At 44.2% G+C, this 12,516-nt stretch overlaps 1 protein-coding gene across 2 annotated transcripts in view; it reads left to right on the top strand.

Moving 5' to 3' along the window:
- The first annotated feature begins 7,845 nt into the window (after positions 1–7,845).
- GLIS3 (GLIS family zinc finger 3) overlaps positions 7,846–12,516 on the top strand; it is a 451,227-nt gene continuing 446,556 nt past the window's right edge. The window contains exon 1 of one of the 2 annotated variants that reach the window (XM_036331015.1): positions 7,846–8,131. The gene's annotated coding sequence lies outside the window, so the exon portion shown is untranslated. The remainder of the gene's footprint in view (positions 8,132–12,516) is intronic. The other variant, XM_036331014.1, reaches the window with a different exon arrangement.

Genomic DNA, 12,516 nt, shown 5'->3' with positions numbered 1-12,516 from the left:
AAGAATGTTCAAAGCTGAACTGAAATTTCTAAGGTAGAATTAGTAACAGCAGTAACAACAAGAAAAATGAGTGGGACTCAGAGATGCCTGGGAAGGTACTTCTATACAAATCTTTTTTATTTCTAATTGTCATTCCAGGAAAATCTTGACTTTGTTTTATCTGGGAATGAGATAAAGTCCAATTTCAATAGGAATTTGGGAAGGCATATATTTCCTACTAGAGTCCTGGTGCACAAAAATTTGTGCACTCGGGGGGAAGGGGAGGTCCCTCAGCCCGGCCTGTGCCCTCCTGCAGTCTGGGACCCCTCGAGGGATGTCCACCTGCTGGCTTAAGCCCGCTCCCCAGGGGATCGGGCCTAAGCTGGCAATCAGACATCCCTCTGGCAGCCCGGGAGCCCTCGGGGGATGTCCACTTGCCAGTGGGGAGCAGGCCTAAGCTGCAGTAGGACATCCTTAGTGCTGCTGAGGAGGCGGGAGAGGCTCCCGCCACCACCGCTGTGCTGGCAGCTGTCAGTCTGGTTTGTGGCTGAGCAGAGCTCTCCCTGTTGGAGCACACTGACCACCAGGGGGCAGCTCCTGCATTGAGCGTCTGCCCCCTGGTGGTCAGTGTGTGTCATAGTGACCAATCATTCCCAGTTGTTCTACTGTTAGGGTCAATTTGCATATTACCCTTTTATTATATAGGATTAGGTGCTGAGTTTTGTGGCTACATTTGTTAACTAGTACCTGAGGACATGTAGAAATGGTCTGACTTTTCAAGGCAGTTGTCTGACAACCAAATGCATCAGCTAATCTATTTGACCCCCTAAAAGGTTGACCACCTGGTCTGAAAGCATTGTGTAATTAGTGGGGAAGTGGAACGTCTCTTGCTTAATATTATATTGACCAAATGGTAGGAGGATCTTGAAAAGAGCATGATCCATACTCAATTTAAAAAATAACCAGGCTGAAATGATGTCACAAAAATGATTTAAGTATTAATAGATGGCAACCCCCTTTAAGTTTGTCTTGATTATCACCACTCTCCATGTTGTCCTGAACACTTTAGATACCTATATAAGTTGTTGTCAGCTTTTTTTTTTTTTTAAAGCGATCTACTGGCTGCCAAAAAGGAAGAAATCTAGAGGTGGGATGGATGGAGATCATGTATGGTTCCATAAGGGCTCCAGCTCCTGATGTCTACATTCTCTGTAGGCTGAGAGGAAGATAACACACAGAAGAGAAAAGGCCACTCTTTCAGTGGCTCCCTAGAAAGAGAAGCTACTTTCCTTAGAAACCACCACTCATGAGAACATTTCATTGGCTCAAATTGGGTCACATGAACCATTGAATCAATCCCTGTGGCCAGGAGAATGCCATTCACTGGTTGGTTTAGGTCCTTATTTATGAACCATTTACTTTGACCAGGGGAGGGGGATTCTCTCACAGTCATCAGCAATTCCTGGAGCTGGGGCTGGGGTTAATTTTCCTTTAAGCACTTGGGCTGTGTTTCTTATCAATAAAGGAAACCCCTGGTGGTGCATGTGTGCTACCCAGTGTTACAAATCCCATTCAATCTTTGCAATAGCTCAGGTATTGGAACTGAGTACCCCAGTAGTTCAGGAACCAGCCCAAGATTTTCCAGTAAGTGGTGCAATCTGGATTTCTAGGTTTTCTGATTCCAAAGTCCACCTTCCTTCCAACACACCACCCGGCCTGAGAGAATGAACAAATAAATGTCCAGTGGAAGGATGGCTCCCTGCCCTGTAAGAATAATAGAGTAATGGTTAATGTGGGAAACTCTTTCTATTTGAAGCCTGGCCATTTCCCCATCTGTTGAGTGAGACTAGGAAGCTATTCCACTTCTCTCTGCCATGAAAGTTGTGCTAGATCTTACCCATTAGGATGTTGTGAGAATTACTAGTAAGTGAGATAATGCAGATAAAGAACTTGGAACAGTGTCCCCAGCCTGAAAGGAGCCAACACTTTTATTCAGGACAGGTCTTACTTGGGGGCAGTTGTCCAATGGAAGTAAAATTACACTTGCATCTGCTCAACATAGTTAAAAGGGGATAGAAATGTTTATATATGTGAACCCCCCTACCCCCCATTCCCCAAGTGCTTTAGCATCATGGGGATTTAGAATTTGTAGAAAGTTTCTAAATGTATTCAGACTCCTTGCATGTGTATTTAGAATCTGAAGTGAGTCAGGAGTCTGAAAGTTCACAGAATCACTTTTTTCCTCCAGAGCTTAATTCTACCCAAAACTTGTTTGTTTATTCAATCATCCCAATAGTATCCTAATGCTATCCTTCCTTCTTTATTTCTTTTTTTTTATTGCTTAAAGTATTACAAAGGGTATTACATATGTGTCCATTTTATCCCCCCGCCCTAGACAGTCCCCTAGCCTCCCCTATCCCCCAATGTCTTATGTCCACTGGTTATGCTTATATGCATGCATACAAGTCCTTTAGTTGATCTCTTACCCCCCTACCTCCTGCCCCCCAACCCTCCCCGGCCTTCCTGCTGCAGTTTGACAATCTGTTTGAGGCAGCTCTGCCTCTGTATCTATTATTGTTCAAAAGTTTATAATGGTCTCTATTATCCATGAGTGAGTGAGATCATGTGGTATTTTTCCTTCATTGACTGGCTTATTTCACTTGGCATAATGCTCTCCAGTTCCATCCATGCCATTGCAAATGGTAAGAGTTCCTTCCTTTTTAGAGCAGCATAGTATTCCATCGTGTAGATGTACCACAGTTTTCTAATCCATTCATCTACTGATGGGCACTTAGGCTGTTTCCAGATCTTAGCTATGGTGAATTGTGCTGCTATGAACATAGGGGTGCATATATCCTTTCTGATTGGTGTTTCTGGTTTCTTGGGATATATTCCTAGAAGTGGGATCACAGGGTCAAATGGGAGTTCCATTTTCAGTTTTTTAAGGAAACTCCATACTGTCTTCCATAGTGGCTGCACCAGTCTGCATTCCCACCAGCAGTGCACAAGTGTTCCTTTTTCTCCACATCCTCTCCAGCACTTGTCGTTTGTTGATTTGTTGATGATAGCCAGTCTGTTTTATTTCTTCTCATTAAAAATAATCATCTTCCTCAGTGCAACCTCATTCCATATTTCCCTTTCTCTCCCCATAATTTAGTACATATATTTCTTTTTGGTAGAATTCAAGATATGGTGCAAATGACCTGGTGTGCTATGGTGTTAAGGAGGTAGTGGGGTGTCAGATAGTGAAGGATCACAGGGCAATGGAGGGGGAAGCTCACCCTCCTAACTCTAAGTATTGAATAGACTAAATTGTATTCCCTAAGAAATAGGAAGTAGTATTTTAATCTTCAGTTTACAGTGACGAGCTTGGGGGCACAGAACGAGAATGACAGGTGTTTAGACTTATTTGTAGTATTGAAATGATCACATATATACACACAAGGACAATTGTTAGTGCTATTTATAATATCTGAGAGTGGGGAAACCATTCTTTTATTTCCCCATTCATTCATTAATTCATTCAATTAGTATTAAATACTTATTAGTGCCCAGTAATGTTGTGAGGCCATGGAAGGCTTATGAAGAAATATAAATTTTGATATTAGAAGGTTCTTAGAGAAGGCAGTTCTGGGTAAGATAGCATAATGATCAGGTAAATAATTTCAACACCATATGTAAATGGCCAGCATAGATGCTAAGTGGTAAAAGAGTAGGAAACTGCCTGTGGAATATTGTGTATATTATGAATTTGTTTTTATTTTAATCAACTTTTTGTACATATACCTTCGTAATATGTCAAGGAATATAAAATCAACTTTTGTAGAATATTAGATGCATCTCATTTGGGTTTGTATAAAATAGGAAGAAGACTTTTACCAATCAAAAAGGTTGTGGAGACATTCTATGGAGTAAAATATTTCACATTTCAGTTTAGATTCTGATTTACAGTTTGACCTTAGAAAGGAAAAGAGGTATGATACTATGAATATAATGGATGTCAATCATAATTTTAAAAAATTGCATCACTGATGTGTAAGCAGGAGAATCTGGGCCGACTGTACTTGTGGCAAAATTAGTAAAAAGATTTACTTAAAAGTTTTATTAGGGTCTGAAGCACTGATAACATTCCACTGTACTACTCAGGAAGGTAAAATGGAGATTTTCCATTTTACACATTTAGTTGCTTTCTTTAAGTTGGCAAATACTGACTTTTTCCACTGCATTTCTATATAACTGGAATCTTGCCAGCTTGTGTGTGTGTGTGTGTGTGTGTGTGTGTGTGTGTGTGTGTGTTTATAGCTAGGCATACGATCACTGGTGCTTTTAGCTCAACTTATCCTCATTCTGGGGTTAAAAACCTCTCTGTGTAGACACTTTACAGGAGAATCTAATCATAGTTCCTTGTAAGTGTGTAAATAGTTTGCTGTCAGATCACTCAAATAGACACAAATAACAGTTCTGAAAGTCTGCTGTTAGGATGCTCCCACTGGGAGTCTACTGTGTTTCAGGGCTACAGCTATGAGATTGTGAATGTCCTGATTTTGTACTCCAGCTTTGTGAGCAGATCCACAGGATCCATGTCTTTTATGCTCTTTCTGATACAGATTCCTCTACTTGGAATGGTCTTCTTTGTTTATCAATTTCCTACCCATTGTTTGAAGTCCAGCTCAAACAGCTGAACTATTCCCTGTACTGTTGTAGAAAATTATTCCTGCCTCTTCTGCACTTGGTGGTACTCACCTGACATTAATCATAAGATGCCTTGTACTTTATATAGGTTTAGTGTACTTTCTATACATTTAAAGAGCAGGCAGTTATTTTGTAGGACACCAATGTTGAAAGAACTTGGGGTTTCTAGACTGGCAAATCTAGCTCTGCCTTTCACTCCTTTTAACTGTTTATTGAGCTCCAGCTTTCTTGCTTAAAAATAGGAGACTACCAGTGGCCATCGCATAAGATTGCTTTGAGGAATAGATGAGATAATGTCTGCAAAAAGCCACCATTTCTTGAGTGTTTACTATATCCCAGGAATCGGGCAAAATACTTTATGTAACATCCTTCCATGCAAAGTGCCCACAAGTGTTAATTCCTTTACCCCTAATCCTGTGACAGAATAAGTACTCACTGAATGTTTCTCAAATGAATGAGAACTGGACTCAAGCTGGCAGCAGGGCCCTGTCTATGGAACCAGCCTATCTGAGTCAGCAGTTGAGATACATACAACTGAAGGCTCCAGAGTGGGAAGATTGTGTGTGTGTGTGTGTGTGTGTGTGTGTGTGTGTGTGTGGTTTTGTGTGTGTGTATGATTCCTAAGCACGATAGAGAGCTCATGGGGAAGGGAGAATGTCTTTGCTGAATTACACCATTTCCTTTCCCACCATCTCTCATTATTCCCCCCTCCCCAAGTCCATGTTAAAGGATTCAGTCCAGAAGAGGTGCAGATCTTATTCTGAGTCACTTCAGGGTTGTATTGGAAGCACTGCATTTTTACTGCATCCCATGGAATGTAAGGACATTGCATATCTACATTCCTGGCAAAAAAAAAAAAAAAAAGTCAACCACAGCACTGTACCTATTTAGTGGTAAATGTCTTAGGAATGTTAGAGGCTCATGAAAATTCCACCTCAGTAAAAAAATGACATTTCCACCTTTAGGCTCTTATAAGTGAAGATAATTTTGGGGATCTCCAGGTTGATGACTAATAACTTTTCCAGTGTTTTATTTCCATGAGCCATTGGTGAAGGTAGGGAGTAGCACTATATTTTTCTCTTCCAGCTAAGCTCTTCCGACCAAGTTGGAAGTTTTAGAAGCTTCTGCAAGCCACTAGGATATCACTTCAGGCATCAACATCATTGTATTTGAAATGAAATTTAAAGGACATTGGAAAGATTTTTCGCAGTCTCCACCCAGCCTTGTCTTATTCCTGGGGAGCAGTTCATACAGCACGAGAATCTGGATGAAGAGAATTTCCCATGATGCACTGAAGGGTCAGTGTTCCCATCTTGCTCTGCTCCTGAAGGCTGGAGTTAATGAGGAAGAGTTTTTATTTGAATGTCATGCATGTTGCAATAACTAGCCACAATGGAATAATCATGGCCATTTCCAGTACTTGGTTTCTTTGTTTTTGTGATTTTGCTGCATGCTTCATTTTATTAATATTTTCTTTTCTTGTGTGTGGTTGAACTCATGGATTGCCATCTTGGGCTTGGATACTTGCATTTAAAAGGAGATGAAGAAGAGAGGGAGAAACTGGAAAATTGACAGAATGGTGTATCCTAAGCACTTTTTAATTTATTTCCCTCCCTCCTCTTCTGCCAACAGATATTCTGGTGAGTTTGTCTTTAAGAAAGGGGAAAAAAACACACCTTCCTTAAAGGGAGTCTTGAAAAGTAGGTCATAATAAGACATAAGAAGTTCTGTGAAATTGGCCCTTTTTGGGTCAATATCATGGATGCAGACCAAATTTAATAATATTCTTTCTGAAATAAGATAAAATGGTCAGTCTTTTTGGGTTGCTTTTCTGGGGTGGGTCACATGTGTACTTGAGGGCTTCTACTTTGATCATAGCATCTACTACCCAAATGCTAATTTATATTTGAGCGCCCTAGAATAGAATATAAAGACTGGTGAAATTCGAAGTGTCTTGAGATATCTTTATTCATTTCATCCATGAGAGTGAGTAATTCTCTCACTGCAGAAATGCCTAACAAGGATACTTGTTTTATATACATTGTGCTTTATATGTATACTTTACATATATTGATTCCCAACATGGAAGTCTGTGCATCTGTGGCAGTGCATGTGGGGAACCACTAACAGTTGACCAACCTCTTCAGGGCTCTGGTCAAATCAAGTAGAAGGGCAGGGGTCACAGCTTAAGTGGGGGCATGAAGCTGAGGATGTTGAATTCTTAAGGAGAAAGTACTGCTAATAGATGCAACATATGCAGGGAATGTGCCTCCAATCCTAGCAGCCTGTTTAGAATTTTACAGCCTTGTAACACTTCCATTACCTTCCTCTCTCCTCTGCCTATGCCTTATTTTAATAATATGCCAAAAGCATCCTGTGCGCTTCACCTATCCATTTCCGTTTATGTGCATCCAATCCTGTATATTAGAAAGACACTTTTGCCATTTTTCACTTATTAATTTTTACTCTTTCCGTTTAATTTGTTTGTTTTTTCTCTTGTTCTTTGGGACTTGACATCAAATACAATATGAATGCTCACGCTTTTTCATGTTAAAGAAAAAAGCCAGTTCATCAAATAAGGCCCCAGAAGAAGGCAAATGTCTCCCTGCTCTTGCTACCCTGTTCTGGAGTTCTGGACTCTTTGGTGCAAGGTTAGGAGTGAGTGTGTTAAATGCGCTGAGAGGGAGACACAAGCTCAGCCTTCGAATTGGCCAGCCTGGTGACCAGCGAGCCCGCCCCCACCTCTAACCCCTCCCCCTTCGGCTCACACTCAGGAAGCAGCTGGCTGCAGGCCGGCCCTCGCAGCCGCACTAACATCCACACGCCTCCCAGGGCCGCCTCCCTCCCTTCCTCCCCCTTCCCCTATCCCAGTGGCCGCGTCCACACTGCGCCGCTCGGGCAGCCCAGAGCGCGGCGCGCACGGGCACCAGCGCTGCCCCTCCCCGCGCTGACCGTAGCCGTAGCCGTCCAGGCTCGCACCAGCACTTCCCCGATGAAACCCGACGAAACCAATTAGCCAGTATCCCAGGCCGGCCCCAGACGCATCCCCCGGCCCAGGGCGAGGATGAGCTGGACAGGCGAGACACAAAGTCGAAACTCAACTTTGTAAAAACACTGTTTGCGTGTGTGTGTGGGTGGGTGTGTAGGGGGGGGGGAGAATGAGCTGATGCCGAGGGTCCAGCCACCCCCCTTCTGCCTCCTCGCCTCCCCCTTCCCCCCCGCGGCTGCTGCCGTCGCACACGCGCGCGCACACAGGGCACTTGGGCCGGGTTTCCGCGCTCCGTCCCCAGGCTGGGATGGGAGTTTTCATTTCAGAAGGAGGCAGAACCCGCGGAGCGTGCTGAAGGGCTGGAGCCCCAAGTTTCTCCTCGCCAGCGCTGGCCGTCCGCTGTCACTCGCGCAGGCTGGCCCGGGGAAGGGACCCGAACACCGGCTTTGTTTTGGAAATCCCGGTTACCTGGTAAGTGGATGCCATAGGAACTTTGCTCGCCGGCGACAGAGGGGATGAAACCAGCGCTTGAGAGTGTGGGGGAGTTAACGCTGGGAGACACAAACTAAGGATTAGAAATAGTTTTCCAGGCTGAGCCGGTGTTGTTTGCGCGGTTTTAAAGATACGCGCATCCCCACCCCCCAGATGCTCTAATAAAAGATCTGTTTACTCAGATAGCGACCCTCAAGACAGAATCAAGCTGTGTTCTTGTCAGTTGCCCAAGAGCGTCCAGTGTAGAGAACGGAAAGGAAATCAACAAGGTTTTAAAGTTTAATTAGGGAGTTTTTTATTTTTATTTTTTGTGTTTCTTTTTTTCAACTACAGGGGCCAGAGGGCTCCATAATCAGGGAAAGTTACAGTACAGGGCGCGTGGGCATGGTTGTGCATGCCACTCATGAGTCTTCACTGAAGGGAAACTTTAGAAAAGTGGGAATTGATGGGGTGACCTGAGGTCTCTCGTGAACACGGGGCTGTAGCTGTCTCTGCCAGTTCCACGTGTTTGTGGAGCTTCAAAAGGTTGTTTTCCACACTTGTGTCTTTGCTCAAGCCGAAGTCCCCATTGCTCCAACAGGTCTTGGGATTGGGGGTACCTTAACTCTTCGCGGGGACCGTCTGGTGACCCATATCCTCCTGGTCATAACTATAACCTCCCACGCTGCAAAATGCGCAGACACGGGCAGACGTGCACACTCCCTACCCGGGGTTCATCACCTCCCGTTTACATTTTTATGGGGCCCGACAAAATGTCAGCACTGTTTGGAAAATGTCTCAGTTTCAGGACTTTGTCCCGCGTATGGCTCCAGCCCCTATAAATGACCCCGTGTGAGACCTGCGCTCTGGAAAGCGTGAGTGAGCAGCCGGCTCCCTTCTAGACATACACCTTGCCCGGAGCGACACTTCCAAGTTACTCACTGGAGCTGACAAGTCACCTCAGGGATGAGGAAGTCACCCAAGTGTCTGGAAAACTTGGCCCTGACAGATTTGTCATCCTATGGATGATTCAATTAGGTACCCGGAGGGAGAAACTTTGGGAAAAGTTGTTTCTGGCTTCACGGGTCGCGCCCTCGACTTGTTGGGGGTATTTGGGAGGCAAGAAGTGAAAGGACACCTGAGGGTGAGGACACTGGCCCTGCGGGGGCCGTGCGCTCCCGGAGTCGCGAGCTGGAACGTGGTTCCCTCTGGATTCCGGCTCAGGCTGGGCGGTCTTCGGTCCGGGTAGCCAGGGCTTCCCAGCGGTGGGCCAGCGTTGGCGCTCTTTCGGCCCGACTTACTCAGGGCTGGGTTGCACAACAGGAAGCCCGCACCAGTTTGTTTTGTCTTGCTGAGCTCGCTAGCGCTAGCGGACGGGGTTGAAGGTTTGGGGCCCAAGCGGTCTGGCACTGACCAGTCGCTAGGCGCCCGGGGCCGGGCTGTGTTGCCTCCGCTCCCAGGCACGCCCCTTGCTCCCTACCAAAGAGACTAGGGGCGCTGGCCTCGGACCCCCGCGGGCCAAGCTATGGGAGTCAGGAACAGATGAGGGCTGCTCTCCTTCCCTGCCATACGCACCTCTCCCTCGCCTGGCGTGTTCCCAGTACCTCTCTGGATCTCTCCACCTCTCCTGGAAGAGAGGCACCCTGCACCTCTGCTCTGTATTCTTATTCCCTTCTCCCGCCCCGCCCCCTCTCCAGGCTTCCCAGACCCTCATCCCTGGAGCATCCCTGGGGCAGTGGGTGGAGATGTGGAGGGTACTTCTGGAATAGCGGGGTTCAGGGTCTGTAGGTACTGGACTCTGCAATTGCAGCCCCTTTTATAGAGAGGTGGGCTTTGAAACCTCTCCCCACCTACTTGCAGGACATCAGCAGCTCCCAGAATTTGGGCCCATGGGCCTTGGAGTTTGTGAGGAGAGGGATCGTCTGCAGCTCCCCCCAGTGGGCCAGCCCTTTGTAGGTTATGGGAACTGGAAATCTCAAGTACTGTATAGTCTGTTCAAGCCAAATGGGACCTTTCTCAGAGATCATCCGCGGATGAGGAAACAGATCCAGAGGGTTTTAGGGTTTTGCAGAAGGCCTCACAGCCCGTTGTCAGACACAGGACAAACACTCAAGTTTCCCAGTCTCAGTTCAGAGAGCATTTTATTGGCCTGAAGGTGAACTAAAGACAAATGCAGTCTCCTGTCCCCTCTGAAAACCTTGATGAGTCATGATTTCTGCCTTGGGAGTTAGCCAGATGTCTGTTTCCCCTTCTCTGAGTTCCCAACTAGACCTCCATTTTTACACTAAACTGGTAAACTTTTTGGGGGGGATATAAAATGGACTGTGTTACTTTAAATATCCATATTCCTTCTCTTTTCTTCTCCAAGTTTGCTTCCAGAGGTGCTGTGTGAAACAGGTGCAACCTGCAAAGGTTTGCAGAAAAAGGCTGCAATGAAGGTTGTTAGGGGAAAGTTTGAAGCTATTTAGAGACAGGAGTCTGTGAAATTATGTTATTTTGGCAATTGGGAACATGCTGAAGTTTAAGGCTCACCTTTAAGTGCATTACAGTTGTTACATGTTTTCACTAATTGTTTTTGCTGCCAGACTAGCCCTAACACTATATACCCTTGAAAGAAAGAGTGGGGGCCATTTCTTTTCCAGTTACTTTCAAAATGTCTTTCATTATTGATAGTTGAATTCTTTTCCTTTGTTGCTCAGAGGACTCAGCAATCCTTGAGGATGAGTAGTGAAATCTAATTGCTGCTATAACGGTCTCTCTCCTTGGTTCACATTGGCCCAATTTTGAGGGAGCATCTTTCCTTTGACCGCTTATTAAATTCAAGTTTCATAATAGTAACCTGTTTGTCAGTGATTCAATACCTGGGGTCAGTTAGTTTCCTTAGAAGGAATGATTATTATTCCAAATAGGAAAAGCAACTTTTTTTGATGGACTCCAGGGTCCACCTCAACTAGTGGATAAAATTCCTGTTGGGCCAAAATAGCCAGGGTGGGGAGGTTAAATAGTAGCAAATAAATGTTTTGTACTAGCCCGCCTTCATTTATATGACAGCAAGTGGTCTTTCCATTGTTGTAGAAGAGAGCTCAGTGTTCTTAGTCTTTTTTCTCTGAGTGCTCTTCCCTGCTAGTAAATTAAATCTGAGGACATTCTTTCCACTGTTGTCTCTATCATATTGTAGTTATTGATCTCTGGAGTTGGAATGTTAATTTGTAATTCTTTCATAAAATGGAAGAAGGAGACAATTCAGAGTGGCATCCCAGGCACATTCTCTTCCCCGTAAAAGTCATTTACTGTAGAGGATATTCTAAAGAAGGTGGAAATACAGGACTTAACTCTAACTTCTGACATAAGTGTGGTTGGCTGATAGAATCCATCAGGATTGAAAATAAATTTAAAAAATAAATGAAGGGCACATAAGAAATCTGTGCAATAAAAACATGCTGTCTGACTCATTCCAGGAGGTTGAGACATATAACAAAATCTTTAAAATGACACTAAAAAGAACTTTGGTTAAAAGATGCCCAAGATCCAAGTTTTCCATTTACTTCAGACAGAACTGACACAAAACCCAATTTTTTTTTTATTGAAATAAAGTAAAATAATGATACAGAAAAGTGAGTATATCTTAAGCTTGATGAATTTTCACAACCTGAACACAACTAAATAACAAGCACACAGATCAAGAAATAGAACATTACCAACACCCAGAAATGTTTTTATTAGTTCCTTTCAGCCACTATGTTTTCCCCAGAGTAACCACTGCCTTGACTTCAAACAGATATATTAATTTTTACCTGTTTTGATAATACCGTATGTAAACAGAATAATTCAGCATGCACCCCTGGGTCTGGCTTCTTTCTCTGACATAAACTTTTAGTAGGTCAGGTAATTGGGACAATAATGAGACAGAAGCCCTATATCCTAACCCCGTGATGGTCTGATTAGGGGGACTGAACAATTTGTGTACATATAACATGAGTGAAACATGTAGTGTGAAGTCAGCTGAGGGTGAACAAGGAGAATGCTGAGGAACAGCTTCCACCATGACAACCCAAAATGCTTTTGGCAGTCCCTCTGTTAGGACCGACCGCCCCCACAGCAAAAGAAGTGCCTGGTCTCAGTACTAAAATGGCTATTTGTTCTGTGGCTTTTAGCTAGGATTTTTCATTGTTCATGAGTATGCCAAGCAAGAGTAATGTGCCTGCTCAGAAGAGTGGAACAGAGTTTTTATGCAGCTCTTTCCTAATTGAGAAAGGAATAGGTTAGGAGGAATAGACTAGGAAATATGCAACTGTAGTTAAACTGATTCAACAGGACACACAGTGTAGGATTCATGATTGTGTGGTCACAACTTACTTATACTGTATTTATTCAGGCAACAAATG

This window comes from Myotis myotis, unplaced genomic scaffold, assembly GCF_014108235.1.
Source record: "Myotis myotis isolate mMyoMyo1 unplaced genomic scaffold, mMyoMyo1.p scaffold_m19_p_12, whole genome shotgun sequence".
Taxonomy (NCBI): Eukaryota; Metazoa; Chordata; class Mammalia; order Chiroptera; family Vespertilionidae; genus Myotis; species Myotis myotis.
This window is presented reverse-complemented; position numbering and strand designations above follow the sequence as displayed.